The sequence below is a fragment of the Tupaia chinensis genome, unplaced genomic scaffold, assembly GCF_000334495.1.
Source record: "Tupaia chinensis unplaced genomic scaffold, TupChi_1.0 Scaffold000070_1, whole genome shotgun sequence".
In the NCBI taxonomy this organism is placed as follows: domain Eukaryota; kingdom Metazoa; phylum Chordata; class Mammalia; order Scandentia; family Tupaiidae; genus Tupaia; species Tupaia belangeri.
In genome coordinates, this window is record NW_006159530.1 from 5,921,835 (window position 1) to 5,940,652 (window position 18,818).

Consider the following 18,818-nt stretch of genomic DNA (forward strand, 5'->3'; position numbering starts at 1 on the left):
GGCTGAGAACATGCTAAGGAGCAAAGAGGTCTCAGTCTAATTTGTTGTTTCTGATCACCCGTGTCACCTTCCTGTGTACGAGCCACCCTCCACTACCGAGGCCGGACCCTGGCAGTGGGGAGAGATGATAGTGGTTCAAACCAGGAGAGTAGCCACAGAGGAAGAGCTAATGGCTGGTTTCTGCATGTGTCATGAAGGTAGAGCTGGCTGGGTTTCCCTGTGCCTCAGAAGTGGAGGGTGGGAGAAAGAGAGGTGCCAAGCATGACTCTGGGGGGTCTTGGAAGTGAACCACTGGGGGAAGGAGCTTCCATCAACTGACATAGGAAGACAGGTGTCAGGGACCTCTGTGGAGATCAGCCATTCAGGTTTAGACATGTTAAGTTTGGGAAGCCATTTGGCAGGGTGATCTTGTAGTTTATTATACAAACCAGGAAATTTTGAGTGTGGAGGAGAAAAAAATAGATGATGAATCATCATGTTAGGACAACAGAAGTCATCTAGGATTGTCCCTGTCTACTCGAGAGAGACAGTCACTCTGCTGGATGTCGAAGTGGGTATGGAGACAAGTCATTCAGGAGCAGGTCTGGGCCGGAGTGATAAGTCCAGGAGCTGTTAACTTACACTAGGGTTTTGCAGCCATGTTACTTCAAGTGGCTGAGTATAAGTGAAGAACAGAAGAGGGGCAAGGAACAGTCATAGCTGTGAACAGCATAAATATGGGGGAAGCAACTCACAAAGCCAGTCTACACCAACCACCAGGTGGGCACAGAGACCAAATGTCAAGTCTAGGTCATGAAGTCTTCTTGAGATGGTTTAGATAATACTTAAGTGGAAATTTTAAATGTTCTCATCAAAATGTAAGTGCAAAGATTGAAACTTTTTTTTGAGAGAGAGATTTTTGCTATAGGGCACATGCACTCACTAGAGAGACAGAAAGAGAGAGAATGGTCACACTGCAATACTTTCTTCTCCATTCCCCTCTCAGGATTTTGGGCACACTCACATGCACCTGGCATGAGTTTCAAGCCACAGGATCTAGGTCTCGAATCGCAGTCAACCATGTGGAAATCCAGCACCTTGACCACTATGCCACCTGTTTGAAAGAATATTCTTGGATTCCAGATTTGAGGGATGGTGCCTTAGGCCAGTCATGGTCAGGCAGCTATGTTCAGACAGCCCCCAGGGCCCCGAGGCCATCATTGGCTGCCTTGCTACCTCAAGACCACTCCATGATCTGGTTGGATCCCCCAAATAACCCCTCAGTTAGGCAATGGAAGACAGCCTCTTCCCCACATATCAACGTGGGAACTAAAACAGATGCTGTGTGAATGTCTTGGTTTCATCTCTTCACGTGCAGGTGTCTGCCTCTTGCGAATCAGTTTTACAACGGCCTGTCCTCTTCTCTTCCACACCAGCCGCTCGAGCACCCTTTTTCTTTTTTAATCTCTGAGCATTGTTGAGCTCCATTTCTGCTCCCACTCCTACTTTTTTCCTTTTTAAACTTCTCTGCTCCTGCCCCATGTAAAGCCTATGAGGAAAGCTCTCACACTCCCACCCCTTACAAGCTGGGACCTCAGAAAGACTCTTCGCTGAGGGCCTCTTTTATGTGGCCACTTTCTCTGCGTGGATGGCACTCTTCCTGTGAAAGCGACAGCTCCCCAAACAGGCCCAGTCCGATTGGATGACTAACTCAAGATATCTGTTCTCTTACTAATGAAGAGGAGAAAAATCTGAAAACACGGAGTTCTCCACATTCTTATGCCCAAATGAGTGCTGTGTCTTGGCGTGGATGCTCTGGGTTACGAGATAAGAGGCTGAGTTTTCCTTTTTTTTTTTTTTTTTTTGGAGAGATTTTCACTGTAGGGTGCGTGCGCTCGCCAGACAGACAGAGAGAGACATAGAGACAGAAAGCGAGAAATCACCCCCCAGGGGGGATGGTCACGCCGCAATCCCTTCTCCTCCATTCTCCTCTCGGGATCTTGGGCACGCATGCACACGCGCCCAGCGTGAGTTTTAAGCCACCGGGTCCGGGACACGAACCGCGGTCGACTACGTGGGAGTCCAGCGACATAGCCATTACGCTAACTGCTGGTTCCTAAGAGGCTGAATTTTCTGGAATTGTGTCAGCCAAGTCCTATGGGCCTCCATTTCCTGATGCCTTGGTGTGAGATTCAGAGCAGTTTGCACCCCTGTGGAGTCGCAGGAGGACACCAGAGTTGGATCCAAATGCTGTGAAACTGAGATTCCAGTTTTTCTACTTACTAGCCAACCTTACAAAAATAGCATAATCTCTGTGTCCATTTGTTTGCTTATAAAAATAAAACTTCCCCGCATTGTGAGAATTAAGTGGAGCAACACGTGTGAGAAGTACTTAACAATTAAACATTACGCAAATATTAGCCATTATTACTGCTGTTATCAACTTCAATATATTGAGTAAGCTTTGCCAAATCTGTTGTGGCAAGAGATCTAGAAGCAGCCGGAGCAGAGTGCCAGGACTCTAGTCATTATGGGAATGTTGACTGATAGACTTTTGAGTAAGTCTTCTCGATTTCCATCTCTGCTGGTAAAACACAGGGGTTTCCTTTGATTTTATGTGTTCAAGGAAATGTCACTAGTCATTAGCTCTATTGTTTCCTTCACCCTGAGTCTAAACTTGGTTGATTTATCATTTCGTTAAATAATGCCTTTCTCTTTTTTGGCATTTTTTATTTAAGTTTTATTACTATACGTCTTTACAGTGTAGAACATGGTTTTCCGAGCATGAATACGGTGCATATCAGCCAAGTCAGAGACATTACCATATACACTGTCATCAACAGATAACTTTTCATGTCTGTGTCTCTTAAATGTTTTGTTGTTTTTTTCCCTGACCCCTTTCTCCCACCCCCTATTACCCACTCCTTATAACCCACCCCCTTCTGTGCTGTCTCTAGTATCCTCAGTTGCCCTCCCCACTTTATACCTTCAACCTTCCAGTTTCTACTATAGAGTGCACGCATTTGGTGTATATTAAGTGGGGACATACAGTCTCTGTCTTTCATAGTCTGGCTTGCTTTAGTTGTTGAACTCTATTTATTCCTTCTATAAATGGGGCCTGTAGGGTGCGTGCGCTCGCCAGACAGACAGAGAGAGACATAGAGACAGAAAGCGAGAAATCACCCCCCAGGGGGGATGGTCACGCCGCAATCCCTTCTCCTCCATTCTCCTCTCGGGATCTTGGGCACGCATGCACACGCGCCCAGCGTGAGTTTTAAGCCACCGGGTCCGGGACACGAACCGCGGTCGACTACGTGGGAGTCCAGCGACATAGCCATTACGCTAACTGCTGGTTCCTAAGAGGCTGAATTTTCTGGAATTGTGTCAGCCAAGTCCTATGGGCCTCCATTTCCTGATGCCTTGGTGTGAGATTCAGAGCAGTTTGCACCCCTGTGGAGTCGCAGGAGGACACCAGAGTTGGATCCAAATGCTGTGAAACTGAGATTCCAGTTTTTCTACTTACTAGCCAACCTTACAAAAATAGCATAATCTCTGTGTCCATTTGTTTGCTTATAAAAATAAAACTTCCCCGCATTGTGAGAATTAAGTGGAGCAACACGTGTGAGAAGTACTTAACAATTAAACATTACGCAAATATTAGCCATTATTACTGCTGTTATCAACTTCAATATATTGAGTAAGCTTTGCCAAATCTGTTGTGGCAAGAGATCTAGAAGCAGCCGGAGCAGAGTGCCAGGACTCTAGTCATTATGGGAATGTTGACTGATAGACTTTTGAGTAAGTCTTCTCGATTTCCATCTCTGCTGGTAAAACACAGGGGTTTCCTTTGATTTTATGTGTTCAAGGAAATGTCACTAGTCATTAGCTCTATTGTTTCCTTCACCCTGAGTCTAAACTTGGTTGATTTATCATTTCGTTAAATAATGCCTTTCTCTTTTTTGGCATTTTTTATTTAAGTTTTATTACTATACGTCTTTACAGTGTAGAACATGGTTTTCCGAGCATGAATACGGTGCATATCAGCCAAGTCAGAGACATTACCATATACACTGTCATCAACAGATAACTTTTCATGTCTGTGTCTCTTAAATGTTTTGTTGTTTTTTTCCCTGACCCCTTTCTCCCACCCCCTATTACCCACTCCTTATAACCCACCCCCTTCTGTGCTGTCTCTAGTATCCTCAGTTGCCCTCCCCACTTTATACCTTCAACCTTCCAGTTTCTACTATAGAGTGCACGCATTTGGTGTATATTAAGTGGGGACATACAGTCTCTGTCTTTCATAGTCTGGCTTGCTTTAGTTGTTGAACTCTATTTATTCCTTCTATAAATGGGGCCGATGGGGGTTCCCGCAAGATGTAAGGCAGTGTGGCATACGTGAAACTGTGCCAGCCTAGGAAACTCCCTGAGAGGAGCCAGTGGACAACTAACATCAGTCATTACGGTGAGATGAAGGGAGTCCTAGAACAGTGGTACGGTACAAACAGTGATACACTGCTAGTATGAGAGAAAATGAGTGCTGCTGAGTCCAAGGACTTGGGGAAAGTGTTGCTGAGGATGGATAGGGCACATTGCACAAGACAGAGCAAGGGGTGGAGGAGTGGTGTTAGGCTAGGGGTGTGGCTGGGGGAGGAAGGTTGAGATTATACGTCAGTGGTCAGAAGTTCAGGGAAATACAGAGCAGGTGTGTGTGTGTGTGTGAGAGAGAGAAGAGTGGAGAGAGGAAGAAGGGGTAGTTGGCAGTGTAGTTATTAAGTAGCTGGATAGCAGAGACATCTCTTTCCCCTTCCACTTCAGTTTCTCCTGAGCCTAAAAATTAATCTAGTTTTGCAAAGTACATCCGGGTGCTGCTGGCTATATGCCACGCACTGCACTAGATACTCGGGCTAAAAGCAGGGTCAAGGCATGGGGGACAACGAGGTCATCTGGAATCTTGATTTTAAGATCAAAGTTCAATAGGTTCAGCTAATTTACTCGCCTGCTTCCTTCTATCCCATTGAGGTCACACTTTGTTGACGCTCCCAGTGTTCCCACCATCATCCCCTCATCTCGCCACCCGTTCCTCTTCACCTGCATACCATAATTAGCGTTGCAGCCATTCCTTCATCAATGTGGTTAAAACCAGTGGTCCACTTACTTGCTGTCCACACTGGAGAGGTGGAGAGAGGAAAGGAAGAGAGGGAGAGAACACGTGCAGTCCTGCTTGCTGGGCATCTTCAGATTTATTTTTCTTTGTAAAAATCTCCTCCCTGCAGGGGGAATGGCCACACCATAATCCCTTCTTCTCCATTCTTTTCTCAGGACTTTGGGCACACACGCACCCTCGCCCAGTGTGAGTTGGCCATATGTGACCCAGCATCTTAACCACCATGCCACCTTCTGGCCTATCATCTTCAAAAGTTTTTTTTTTTTTTTTTTTTTTTTTTTTTTTTTTACCAAAAATCTCAAAGGAAGACCTTACATTGGCCAGACAATCCAACTGTGTGTGGGGTCACTTGTGCTGGTGGAGCTGTCGGCACCCTGTGAACCGTACCAACACTGTAGGGGGTGTGGGGAGAAGAACGGCTTGGGGCTGTGTCTTCTGATCTGAGACAGTAGGCTGCACCGGTATTGTCCCAGATGGTTCAAATGAAGAAACTAGAACAAAAGAACTATTTATAGAGGTGTGGGCAGGTTAGAACATCAGCTAAGATGCACTGAGGCACCTGGAGATTGCTGACAGGAGAAGGTAGTTACTTCCCTGAGTACTCAAGGGGCAGAGGGAGAGATGGCTCTGTGGTTGAACATGTCCCCTCAAACTCATGTGTTAAAATTTGGTGAGCCACGTGAAGGTATTAAGCAGGTGAGAACTTAATCTGACTACAGAACTAGAGGTACCGCCTTTGAGAGATAATTAGGATTGGATGAGATTAACGAGGTGAGACCCCCGCACCTGAATTCTGGTGGGTTTACAAGGAAACAGAATGAGGTTACAAAGAGACACATGAACACAGACACACATGCTCCTGCCCTCTGCCATGTTACCCACCAGAAAGAAGACCCTCTCCAGATACGATCCCTGGACTTTCAACTCCAAACCGTGAACCAAATAAACCTCTATGGCCAAATGACCCAGACTCGGTTATTTCTGTTATTATCAAAGAATGGACTAGAAGAGTTGGAATTACTGGAACTCAGTGAGAGAGGGCTGGGTGGCAGGGTGGAGGTCCACAGGGTCAGCCTCTAGGTCACAGACTGGGGGAGAGAAGAGTGGAGAGTGCACCCGGGGAGGGGGGTTAGAAAATAGAGACCAACCAGCACAGACATTCTTCTCTGAGCTAAGTGCTATGTTTCAATAGGCAGATTGCTATTGTGAAAACTCAAATTAAAAAAATGGAAATGTTAGTGAGGATGGACTGGTCAGTATTCAATGCTGCCTTTATGTCCAGAATTTGTTTTTTCCTGGGAAGTCGGTGGCTCAGAGATGAGACTACAACCCCAAGGTTCAACCTGCAGGGCAGAACTTAGTTTATGGACAGTGCTTAAGGCTTAAGGAAATATCTCAACTTTCCAAGTTTCTATTTTTCTATTGCTCATCTTAAAACCATCCTTTCCCTTTCTTCATTCTCTTTCTTTTTTCTTTTGAAGCAGAGCTCAGTTATTAAATAATTGTTAGCACATAGCATGCATTTAATGCTCTCCCTGGAGATTCCCGTCTTTGCCTGGTAACAGTCAATCAACATGCTTCCCTCTCGACAATATTAACATCCACGATGGTGAGATAAACAAGCTCATTAAAAAGCGAGTTGTTACACGAAGCAAACACCTTAGACTGATACAGCTTGGCATCCTCTGTGGTACACCCAGGGAAAGGGTATTAGCAGCCTTGATAACAGCCCGCATCCAAGAAAAAAGCCCAGAAGGCAGCCAGTTTGTCCTGCAGAAGGGTCGGGGCAGCTTCATCCATTTGTGGTTCCGTAGGGGAAGGCTGGGTCTGCGTGCTCAGAGGTACCATAGGGGAAGGCTGGGTCTGCGTGCTCAGAGGTACCGTAGGGGAAGGCTGGGTCTGCATGCTCAGAGGTACCGGATGGTGAGATAAACAAGCTCATTAAAAAGCGAGTTGTTACACGAAGCAAACACCTTAGACTGATACAGCTTGGCATCCTCTGTGGTACACCCAGGGAAAGGGTATTAGCAGCCTTGATAACAGCCCGCATCCAAGAAAAAAGCCCAGAAGGCAGCCAGTTTGTCCTGCAGAAGGGTCGGGGCAGCTTCATCCATTTGTGGTTCCGTAGGGGAAGGCTGGGTCTGCGTGCTCAGAGGTACCATAGGGGAAGGCTGGGTCTGCGTGCTCAGAGGTACCGTAGGGGAAGGCTGGGTCTGCATGCTCAGAGGTACCGTAGGGGAAGGCTGGGTCTGCGTGCTCAGAGGTACCATAGGGGAAGGCTGGGTCTGCGTGCTCAGAGGTACCGTAGGGGAAGGCTGGGTCTGCATGCTCAGAGGTACCGTAGGGGAAGGCTGGGTCTGCGTGCTCAGAGGCAAAAGGTTCCGGTGACAAGTTTATAGGAGAGTCCTTTCAGTTATCTAGGAGGACTTTTGCATTCACTTGACAAACACTTACTGAGACCCCGTCACACACACTCCCGGGCACATAAAGGTGAGTAGGGCACCGCCCCAACCTCAGAAGGGCTCGGATTCTTCTGGGACAGTCCCACTGATACATATAACCAGACACAGACCTAGAGAGTAAAGTCCCCTGAGAGAGCCGTGGGGACCCAAAGCAGGCGCAATTAGCCCAACTAGGACTGGGGTACAGGGTGTGGAAAACTCTTAGAACTTACGGCTTTTTCACTTAGCTCAAGGAGCCGTTGACTCAGTTCTGTCTAAGAGCCTTGATGGCCCGATCCTTCCTTCCATTTGAAGACCTACAGAACTAGTGAGGGAAATTTTATATATACACACATTTACTTCTTCTGAGCATTACAGGTAGAAGTAGAGAAAGAGAGAGAGAAAGAGAGATCCCCCACGGGGTCCTCTGCCCTCATGAACCCTGTCTCAGCTGGGATCAGGGGCCATGAGGAAGCCTCAGGATTTGAACGTGGGGTGTTCCATGGGGGTCTGGCATTGCAGAGCACTGTCTTACCTCTATGCCACCACCTGGTCCCAATTGGGCAACACATTTTACCAGTGACCGCACGATGTGGTGCAACTTGGAAGGTGAATGCACCCTGGCTCGGGGCTGTCCTGAGGGGGAGGGAGGCCTCGGCGTGCTCACAGCGCCCATGTCATCCGGGTGTCATGAACGAGTGCTCGAGTAGTCAGAGTCCCAGGAGATCAGCACTGAGTACCGAAAAGGGCCTATCACATGCCAAGGAGGCCGTGGCGTTAGGAATGGTTAAGGCGAGCTTTGTAGATTTCAGTGTAAAATGTTCTGATTGAGGAGAAGTTTGGGAGGTAGGAGGCCCATTCCCTGATGGGACGTAGGAACCTCCTTGGCCTCGAAGAAGAGTCCCAGAGTAGCTCTTCCTCAGCTAAAAGAGCAACGGGTATGAGGGAGAAAGCTGACCTTTATCCAGTACCTGTTGTGTTTTCTACAACTCTGATGGGCATCTTGCTCATTCCGTTTCCCGACATCTCTGTGAAGTAGGGTGCCCCTCCCTGTTAGAGCTTCATCTCGGGGAAAGGAATCTGAGGTTCCAGGGAGCTTCAGGACTAGACCCAGTTACGAGGGGCTAGAAGGGATCAGAGGTGGGAAGGTGCCCCCTCCCCCGTGCGGGTGCAGGCGGGAGGGCACTGCCATTCAGGACAAGGGGAGCCTCCTGGGGGTGGGGTCAGGGTTTGGTTCCACACCAACCTGGGCACACCTGCTTGGCTGTGCATGCTGGTAATCCTAGCCGACTGGGAGGCTAGGGCAGGTGGATTGCAGCATGGTAGGAGTCTGCCAAAAACACATCTCTCTCTCTCACAAGGAAAAGAGATGGGAAGGTTCTGAGTGAAGCTCCGGTTGAGCCTCCTTGTCCCACACTCCACAGATCCTGACCCTGGTGAGCAGCATCTTGGCTCGGAGCTGGCTCCAAGCTGGCTGCAGTTCCTCTGATGTCCTTGCAGTGTCATCCGGTTGGTGGGTGAAGAGCGATAGTGAGTCAGCATATTATCTGGCTGGCCTGGCCCAGTCTCTGAGGGTACACAGGGGGCTGCTGAGACAGACCCATCAGGTCCTGGGACACCCATGGGATGCCAGTTAAGGAATGAACAGCAAATCCCCAGGTCTCAGAGTCAATTTAAAAAGAAAAGGGTCATGAAATAGCCACGTTTCTCTGTGATATTTGCATGAAGTATATTAATTTCTGAAGAGAGCTGAAGATGCTGGCTTTTTTTTTTTTTTTTTTTTTTTGGTTCTTTTTCCTTTTACTTGTACTTTTCTGAGGTGGGGTTGGTCTATCAATCTCTACTGCGACCACAAAATTAGATCTTTGCAGAATTCCACGGGAGGCATTGTGTCTGTTCTGTCCACTGCTGTGCACTGCATTGAGTACCATTCCTGGGGGATGGCCAGTAAAGGACCTGCTGAGTTAAGGGGTTATAGAGACACCTGGAAAAAGTCACAGGGCCGTCTGTGGACTCACTTCTGGGCTCTCCTTGTGTTTTCTCCAGTGTACAGTGGGAAGAATGCCATCAGTAAAACTGAGTGTAAGTTGTCACCAATGGAAATAGACACATGGCAATGCTGGGTGTCCCTGCTATCTCCCCTTTGTGCCTTCTTCCCCTTTAATGCAGCCCTCCGTGGCAGTGCTGGGGGGAGGGGAAGGGAGACAGAAAAATCCCTGATAAAATGCAGGAAGTGGCCTAGCTTCAGTGATGCAGAAGGGAGGGTGCTTCCAGTGACACTAGAGGCACGTGGGAGCACCAGCGTTAGATCCTGGGTTGACCTGAACATGCTGGCAGGGACATACATGCCTGTGATTATTGTTGACTAGGAGGCCGGGGCACGCGTGTGTGATACTAGGAGCTCTTTAAATGGAGTGTGTGTAATGAGACCCTTTTAAGGGTATCCACCTTTTTTTTTTTTTCTCTTAAAATTAATAAATAAATAAATAATAAATAGTAAATAAAGAAATAAATACAATTGAAAGGTAGGAAGTCATAAGTAGAAGTGAGAAACCAAAGGCTATCGAAAGTGTAAGGGAGGGGAGAGATCCTTTCCGACCAAGATGACATTGATGAGGCACTCACTATAATAAGGACTCTTGTAGCCCCCAGACCAAACCAAACCAACCCAAAAGAGAAAGGAGCGCTGGGCTGGGAGTCTGAGACGCCAGTCCTGCTTGTGTACGGCCTTGACTCAGTCGGTCTTGGGCCCTCTGTGGGCCTCAGCTTCCTGGGCTGCTGTAGGATGGGGTGGGCCAGACGATTTTTAACCCCCTCCCTTTACCATTTACAGTTTATTTTTTAACTGAGGTACAGTGAAATTCTCTCTCTTCATCGTGTCATTCTATGGGTCTTCACAAATGCTTACAGTAGGGTAGCACTCTCCAAAATTGTTTCATGGGGCTCTTTTGTAGTCCACACCTCCCTCGGTCCCCATTGTCTTGCCTCTTCCAAACAGTTACATAGTAGCTGTCGGGACAGGCATGCCACTGTTCCACATAGAAACATGCCTCATGCCTTTCCCAACAAGCTAAGAATTTGAGTCATAGGGTAAACATGGTCTAGGAGTCTGGCTTGACTCATTTAGCGAAATACATGTGAAATTTGCGTGTGCAGCTACTGCGGTAGTAAAACATTCCTTTCTACGGCTGAAAGTAATCATGACCGCTCCCGTTGCTCCTCTCTTCTCAACTAAAGATATTGAGGTTCACTCCAGTTTTTCGTGTGCTTCGTTGACACATATATATCTTCTTTGGTGAAATGTCTGTTTAAATATTTTGCTTATTTTTCCCCCTAACTGGATTTTTTGTTTCATGTATTTTTTTTTAGAGGTTTTTGTTAGAGATCACGTGTGCTCGCCAGCCAGACAGAGAGAGACAGACAGAAAGCGAGAAATCATCCCCCAGGGGGGATGACCACACTGCAATCTCTTCTCCTCCATTCTCCTCTCGGGATCTTGAGCATGCACGCACACGCACCTGGCGTGAGTTTAAACCACCGGGTCCGGGACTCGAACCACAGTCGACTACATGGGAGTCCAGCGACATAGCCATTACGCTAACTGCTGGTCCCTTCTTTGTCTTTTTTTGTTTGTTTGTGGATTATGCTTTTTTGTGTGTCACATCTAAGAATCTTTTACCTAATTCACCTAAGGTCAGAAAATATTGTTTTTCATTTTTTTCTTTTGAAAGTCTTACCATTTTTCTTTTCATAGTCAGATCTATGAGCCATTTTGACTTAATCTTTATGCAATGTGCCCCTTTTTCCAGGCCCTCTTTTTTTCCTCCTCATTTCACTCTGCAGAAATTTCATTGAATATGTAAGTTGATGTGGGAAGAACTAACATTTTACCTTGTGGAATCTTCCAATCTATGAACGCAGTATGTCTACTTATTTAAGTCTTCTTTGATGTTTTTCATTAACATTTCATAATTTTTAGTAAATAGATCCTGTACATGTCTTGTTTGATTTATGCATGAGTATTTAATTTTCTTTTAGAATGATTATAAATGGTAATAAGCTTTTGTTACCACATGTTTTTTGTTAGTACTTAAAAATATGATTGATATGTGTGTGTTGATCTTATATCGTGTGACCTTGCTGAATTCATTAGTTTCAGGGATACTTTTTGTATGTCCTTATGGATTTTCTGTGTATATAATCATGTGATCTATAAATATAGTTTTAGTTCTTCCTTTTTGATCTGTAAGCATTTATTTTTCTTGCCATATTGCACTGGTTAGCACTTAGAATATGATGTTAAACAGAAGTCATTAGAGACAGTCTTTATTTGTTTCTGATTGTAGGGAGAAAACATTCCACTTCTCATTATTATTGTTATGTTGATTGGAGGTTGTTTTTTTGTCTGTTTGGTTGGTTTTTTGTTTGCTTGTTTGTTTGTTTATAGATTCATCTATTTAGTTTAGGAAATCTCTTCCATCCCTAGTTTAATGAAAGTTTTGTTATAAATAAATGACCTAATTTAGTCACTTTTTCTCCATCTATTGCAGAATTATATGATTTTTCCTTTTTTATTCTGATATGATGCTAATAGGGTGAACTACATTGCTTGTTTTTGTTTTTGTTTTTGTTTAAGTTGAGTCAGCCAACTTGGTCATGATTGATTATTCTTATCAAATATTTCTGGAATTAATTTATTAATAGTTTGTTAAAGATTTTTGATATCAAGTTCATAAAGTATATTACTCTATAGTTTCTTTCCTTGTAAATTTTATCTGATTTTGTTATAGTATAATGCCAGCCTCAAAAAAATGAGTTGACTGTGTTCTTATCTCTTCAAATTTTGGGGACTTGATAATGTTTGTCAGAATTCACCAAGTAAGCCATTTGAGCTTGGAGTTTTTTATTAAAGGTTTTACTAAAAATTCCATTTATTTCATAACTCTGAACTTTATCAGATGCTCACTCTATTTCATTTGAGTGAGTTTTGGCAGCTTTCATCATTCAAAGAATTGATTCATTATACCTAATGTTTCAAAATTATGACTATAAACTTCTCAGAGTCCTCCCTTATTTTTTTATTTTTATTTTTATTTATTTTAGTGTTTATAGGATCTGTACCGATAGTCTCCCTTTCACTTCTGATATTGGTAGTAGGTTTTTTCTTTTCTCTTAGTCACTGTGGCTAGATGATCATCAATTGTATTGCTCTTTAAGAAAACCTAATATTTGGTTTTGTTAATTCTCCATTCTTTTTCTCATTTCAGTTTTACCGATTTTTACATTTATCCTGATTTGGGTCTAATTTGCTTTTTTCCTGAGTTCTTAGCGTGGAAGTTTATGTAATTTAAGACATGTCTTCTTTTTCTATGTAGGTATATAAGACTTGAATTTCCCTTGAAGTATGGTGCATCCACACATTTTGACGTGTTGATTTCTCATCACTGAGAATCCCAATACCCCACTGTCTCCTCTGGACAGATCTAGGCAAAAAATAAACAAAGAGATACAAGATCTAAATGATGTTATAAAACAAAAAGGACTGTACAGACATCTATAGAATATTTCACCCAACAACCACAAAATACACATTTCTCACCCCCACATGGAATGCTTTCAAAGATTGACCACATGAAAGGGCATAAAACAAGCCTTTACAAATCCTGTTATATAGTTCTTTTTTTTATTTTTTAAGAAGTTTTTGCCTTAGGATGCGTGTGCTCACCAAAGAGAGAGAGAGAGACAGAGACAGTGAGAAGCAAGGTGAGAAATCGCCCCCCAAAGGAGATGGCTATGCTGCAATCCCTTCTCCATTCTTCTCCAGGGATCTTGGGCATGCATACACCTGTGCCCAGTGCGAGTTTCAAGCCACCGGGTCTGGTACTCGAATCACAGGCATCCCAGTGAGAATCCAGCGACCTGACTGCTACGCATCTGTGGGCCTCCTTTTACAGTTTTTGATATGCATCTTTGCTACTTAGTTCCACATGGGGGCATTCTCAGATCAAAGCTGAGGGATGAAAGAGGGCAAATATCCAAAAAGCTTCTCCAGCCACTTACTGGTGTTTAACTTTCCAACCCCGACTGGATGCTAGTGTCTATTTCTCCGTGTCTTCAGTTATCTTTATTTTTATTTTCTATGTTCCAGAGGCAAATTGTATCCAGCTTTCCTAAAGATACTTTTCACTGGGGGAACCAGCAGTTAGCGTAATGGCTATGTCGCTGGACTCCCACGTAGTCAACCGCGGTTCCTGTCCCGGACCCGGTGGCTTAAAACTCACACCGGGCGCGTGTGCGTGCGTGCCCAAGATCCCGAGAGGAGAATGGAGGAGAAGGGATTACGGCGTGACCATCCCCCCTGGGGGGCGATTTCTCGCTTTCTGTCTCTATGTCTCTCTCTGTCTGTCTGGCGAGCGCACGCGCCCTACAGTGAAAATCTCTCAAAAAAAAAAAAAAAGATACTTTTCACTGGGACCAGCAGATGGCAAAATGTTTATGTTGCTGAACTCCCACGTAGTCGACCATGCTTCAAGTCCTGAACCCACTGGCTTGAAACTCACGTGGGGCACATATGTGTGTGCCCAAATCCCGAGAGGAGAATGGAGGAGAAGGGATTGCGGCGTGACCATCCCCCCTGGGGGGCGATTTCTCATTTTCTGTCTCTCTGTCACTCTCTCTCTATCTCTGGACAGTGTACATGCCCTATGACAAAACTCTTCCTAAAAAAAAAATTACTTTTCATAAACAATCACAATATGTCAGGCAGGACATGGAACGACAGTTGCTAACAGTGTACAACTTTCAAATTCCCTTCTTCAATGGCCTGCCCAAATCAAAACCCCACTATAAAACCCAATGAACAGGGAAAGTTTAAGGTGAGGGTTGACATTTCACATTTAGAGTGCTGCTGAACAACTGTTCATGAGCTAGCCCTGGCTTTTGCAAAATGAAATGGCAGAGTTATTAATCTGAAGATCCAACAATATAGAAAAGGAACCAGTGCCTTTTGTTTCTTCTTTTTGCCATGGGGCATGTGTGATCGTGGGGAGAGAGAAAGACAGAGACAGAGAGAGAAAGAGAAAAAAGCAGAGTGAGAAATTAACCTCCAGGGAGGATGGCCACACCTCAATCCCTTCTCCTCCATTCTCCTCTTGGAATATTGGACGCACACACACACACACACACACACACACACAAACCTAACATAATTTTTTTTTCTTTTTTTGGAGAGGTTTTTGCTATAGGGCACATGCGCTTGCCAGACAGACAGAGAGAGACAGAGAGATGGAAAGCGAGAAATCATCCCCCAGGAGGGATGGCCACGCCGCAATCCCTTCTCCTCCATTCTCTTCTTGGGATCTTGGGCACGCACGCACATGCGCCCAGCGTGAGTTTAAGCCACCGGGTCCGGGACTTGAACCGCGGTCGACTACATGGGAGTCTAGCAACATAGCCATTATGCTAACTGCTGGTCCCAAAACCTAACATCATTTTCAAAGTGCCGGGTCCAGGACTTGAGCCATAGTTGGCCATGTGGGAATATAGTGCCTTAGCCACCGTGCCACCTGCTGGCCCAGAATCACTGTTTGAGGGATGCCATTTCAACGTCATTGGAAAGTCCAGACTGACTGACATAGAGATAACCAACTTTTTGTTGTCAGGTCTCAACAGGTCTCTGGTTTAAGAAAGTTAAGTCAATACCAAAGGCAGAGAGGCAGAGAACAAAGAAATACATTTTAATTTTTCCATACCACAAGGCATCTGTGCCATGGTGACTGTGTGTGTCAATGTCAGGGAATGCCTCCCCCTGGAAGCCAAGAGGAAGTCTCTCAAAACTAGAAGGAAAAGGTATTGTTGCTTAAATCAATACAGCTTCAGAAACATTTTATTAGTGATAAATGTCCCTTACCCCAAAACAATGACAAAGTATACCATAGGCTAACAACATAGCTTTAAAAAAAAAAAAAAGGTAAACAAAATTCTACACTCTTATAAAACTTGACTTACAAAACAGTATTTCAGACTGGATACTCACCAGAAGGACAGTTATCAGACACACACACTTCACTTGGCATCTCCAACACCTTCAACTTTCGGTGCCTGGTCTGTTTTGGCATCTCCATTTTTGGCAGGGTTATTATCCTTGCCAGCGTCAGCATTTCCCTTCAGGTAAGGGAAATGGCAGGTTTTGCAGGCAGCCCTTTAGATCTTGTCTGGTTCATCCTTCGTTTGGCTTTGTCTCCTTTATCCCCTCAGCCCCTCTCTTGGGCGTGGTGGGGAAGATGGCGGACGTAGGCTGCCAGGGATGCAGCAGCATGCAAGTGTTAGTTGGTCTGGGGGTCGTTCTTGCCTCTTCACACAGCTCCAAGAGTTTTACACTGTAACCAGAGAGAGAGATGAGTTGTGCTAGGCTTACTCCATCGTGGCCACCACCTGGAATCCTGTTTCTGATATTCCAACGCATATCTAGTAAAGAGATTCTTGTTGAACGATTCTCATTCTTGGAGGACCACATCTTTGGTTAACTGCTCCCCCCCCCCACCACCACCTGTGGGATGGAGCAGAAAATGAGACTCAGAATATGCCCTCTGCTCCTAAGGTCAAGCAACTGCTATGCTTCCTAAAAGAACTGAAATTCACAGGCCGCTTTCAGAGTAGGAGAGACCACAGCTGAGGTCTGACCAGGGGTAAAAGGAAGTTCCCCTGAGGAACACTCTGTCTGCACACAACTCTGTCAGCTGAGATCTCCCTTTTTCATTCTTTTATCCTTGTTTCCCTCTCTTCTTCTCCTTTTCCTTCCGGAGCACTGATTGGTTAGACAGTGGTCTCAAAATTTTTATTCAGTAGTCAGAAAAGTCATGACATATTTTTCTATGCAAAAAGGCATCATGACATTTCCCATGACTCAATATTTGTATGTCTCTATAATTTAAAATAATTTTGAGCCCTTCCACCCCCCCTCCCCCCACACACACACATAAGTTATATATAGGGTGAGTATTCCTTATCTGAAATGCTTGTTTCAAATTTCAGAGTTTGGGATACACGTAAGAAGATATGTTGAGGACTGGAACAGGTTTTATACACATCTTACACGTAGCCAGAAGGTAATTTCACACAATATTTTAAATAATTTTGTGCAAAAACAAAGTTTGTGTTAATGGAACCATCAAAAGACAAGGGTGTCTTGGCCTCCCACGTGGGCACTCTGTTATCTGTGGTTGTTTGGCTTCACCAAACAAGGGGGCCGGAAGGGCCTTTCATCCTTTGGGCACACTGAATAAACTGTTGCTTGAGCAACTGGGTCACATGAGGTCTCCACTTGTACTGTCATGTTGACATTCACGGAGATTCAGATTTGGGCATATTTTGAATTTCGGGGCTCAGGGTGCTCGACATGTAGCATAGCAAACCCATCTATAATGTTTGCTCTGTGTTCGGTGCTTCAGAAAGCACACTACCGATTTAACTACTGTTACTCTATCAAGCAAATGAATAAAGCTCAATTTTGTTTTTATTTTCTACATAAAAAAATATTTCAATAGAGATTCTAATGTTTTTTTTTTTAATGCACTTTTGAGGCATCTTGTTCACCTTGGGTTGTATTTGCCCCACTTTAAGATCACTGACTTAACCAATCCATTGAAAGCCAGGTGGTAATCAGCTTTGTATTGGTTGTCGGGTGCCTGCCATGTGCCTGGCACCTCTTCATCACAGACAGGACACTAAGGGTCGGAAGGCATTCAGCAGGCCAGCCCCAAGCACAGCCAGTAAGTGTCGTGCACAGGGTGCCAGACCCTACATGGACATCGTGGTTTTCATCTTGGCCCCAGAAATTGAAACCAACATGCTGGGTGCATGTACATGCATGCCCCGAATCCCAACATGCTGGGTGTGTGTATGTGCATGCCCCGAATCCCAACATACTGGGTACATGTACGTGCATGCCCCGAATTCCGACATGCTGGGTGCGTGTACATGCATGCTCCGAATCCCAACATGCTGGGTGCGTGTACATGCATGCCCCGAATCCCAACATGCTGGGTGCGTGTACATGCATGCCCCGAATCTCAACATGCTGGGTGTGTGTACATGCATGCCCCGAATCCCAACAGGACAGATAAGTGGAGGGAGAAGAGGGGTATAGCAGGATGCCCCTTTAGGGGATGCTTTCTCTCTCTCTGGTTGAGTTCACATACCCTCTGGAAATATAAGAAAGAAAGAAAAAGGGAGAAAGAGTAAGAAAGAAAAAAGGAAGAAAAAAATTAGAAAGAAAGAAAGAAAAGAAACAAAAGGCTAAGAGGGTAAGTTTTAGAGGGATTGAGTGGATTGAGTGACTTATGAAGAAGTTACTGTACTAGTGGTCACACTGGTAACTGAGCTGGAATTCCAGCCTCCAGCTGTCCAGTGCTCCTCTCTCCAAGTCCTCCAGAAGTAACCTTTCCACAGCCAGTCAGACTCCTGTTGACTCGAGTTAACAGAGAAGTAGGACAGGAGGTAGTGGGCTGAGGTGGGACATAGGGGCGTGGAAGTTTCACAGGAGGCAGAAGGCCCCTTCATGGGGCCCTGAGTCTCCACTCCAACGAGGAAGCCATCTTCCCCCTTCCTTCCCCTGAGGTTGGCATCACCGTCTTCCTGCTCACTGTGGTACCGGAGGCACCGGCGAGTTCTCCCATCCCACACTGCCTCTTCTCCCCTTCCTTCCTGCCAACACCTATCAGCTCGCACCAGCCTCCTCAGTTCCAAGCTGTTCCTTGCAATCCACTAATGAAATTCCTGTTTCTTTTGTAATTGTATTTTAGCATGGTTCATGCTCTGATACCAACCTTAAATCAAACTCTTTGCAGAAAGGCTATCACAGGGTGACAAGCTCCTTTCTGCTCATCTCATTACTGAAACATTTATTCAGGCTTCCTGAATGATATGAATGGCTGCTTTTGAGTGCTGCAATGACTTAATACACTACAACTGAAGATTTTAATTTCCTTTCCCGGTCGCCTCACTTTGGTGCCTGCCTGAATTTCTCCCCTACTTTGGGTGCACAAGTCTCTGATGGATGGTGGGGCCTTACATTGGTCTGGGCATGGAGATGCCCACTTCTAGCCTGGAGCCTGGGGTCTAGACCATCGAGAAGGATTCTTCAACCCCAGGCCTGTGTGACTTGCCCTGGTTCTGCCCAGCTGGTTTTCCCATTAACCACCTGCTTTCTTCAAAGAGGGATCATTATAAAG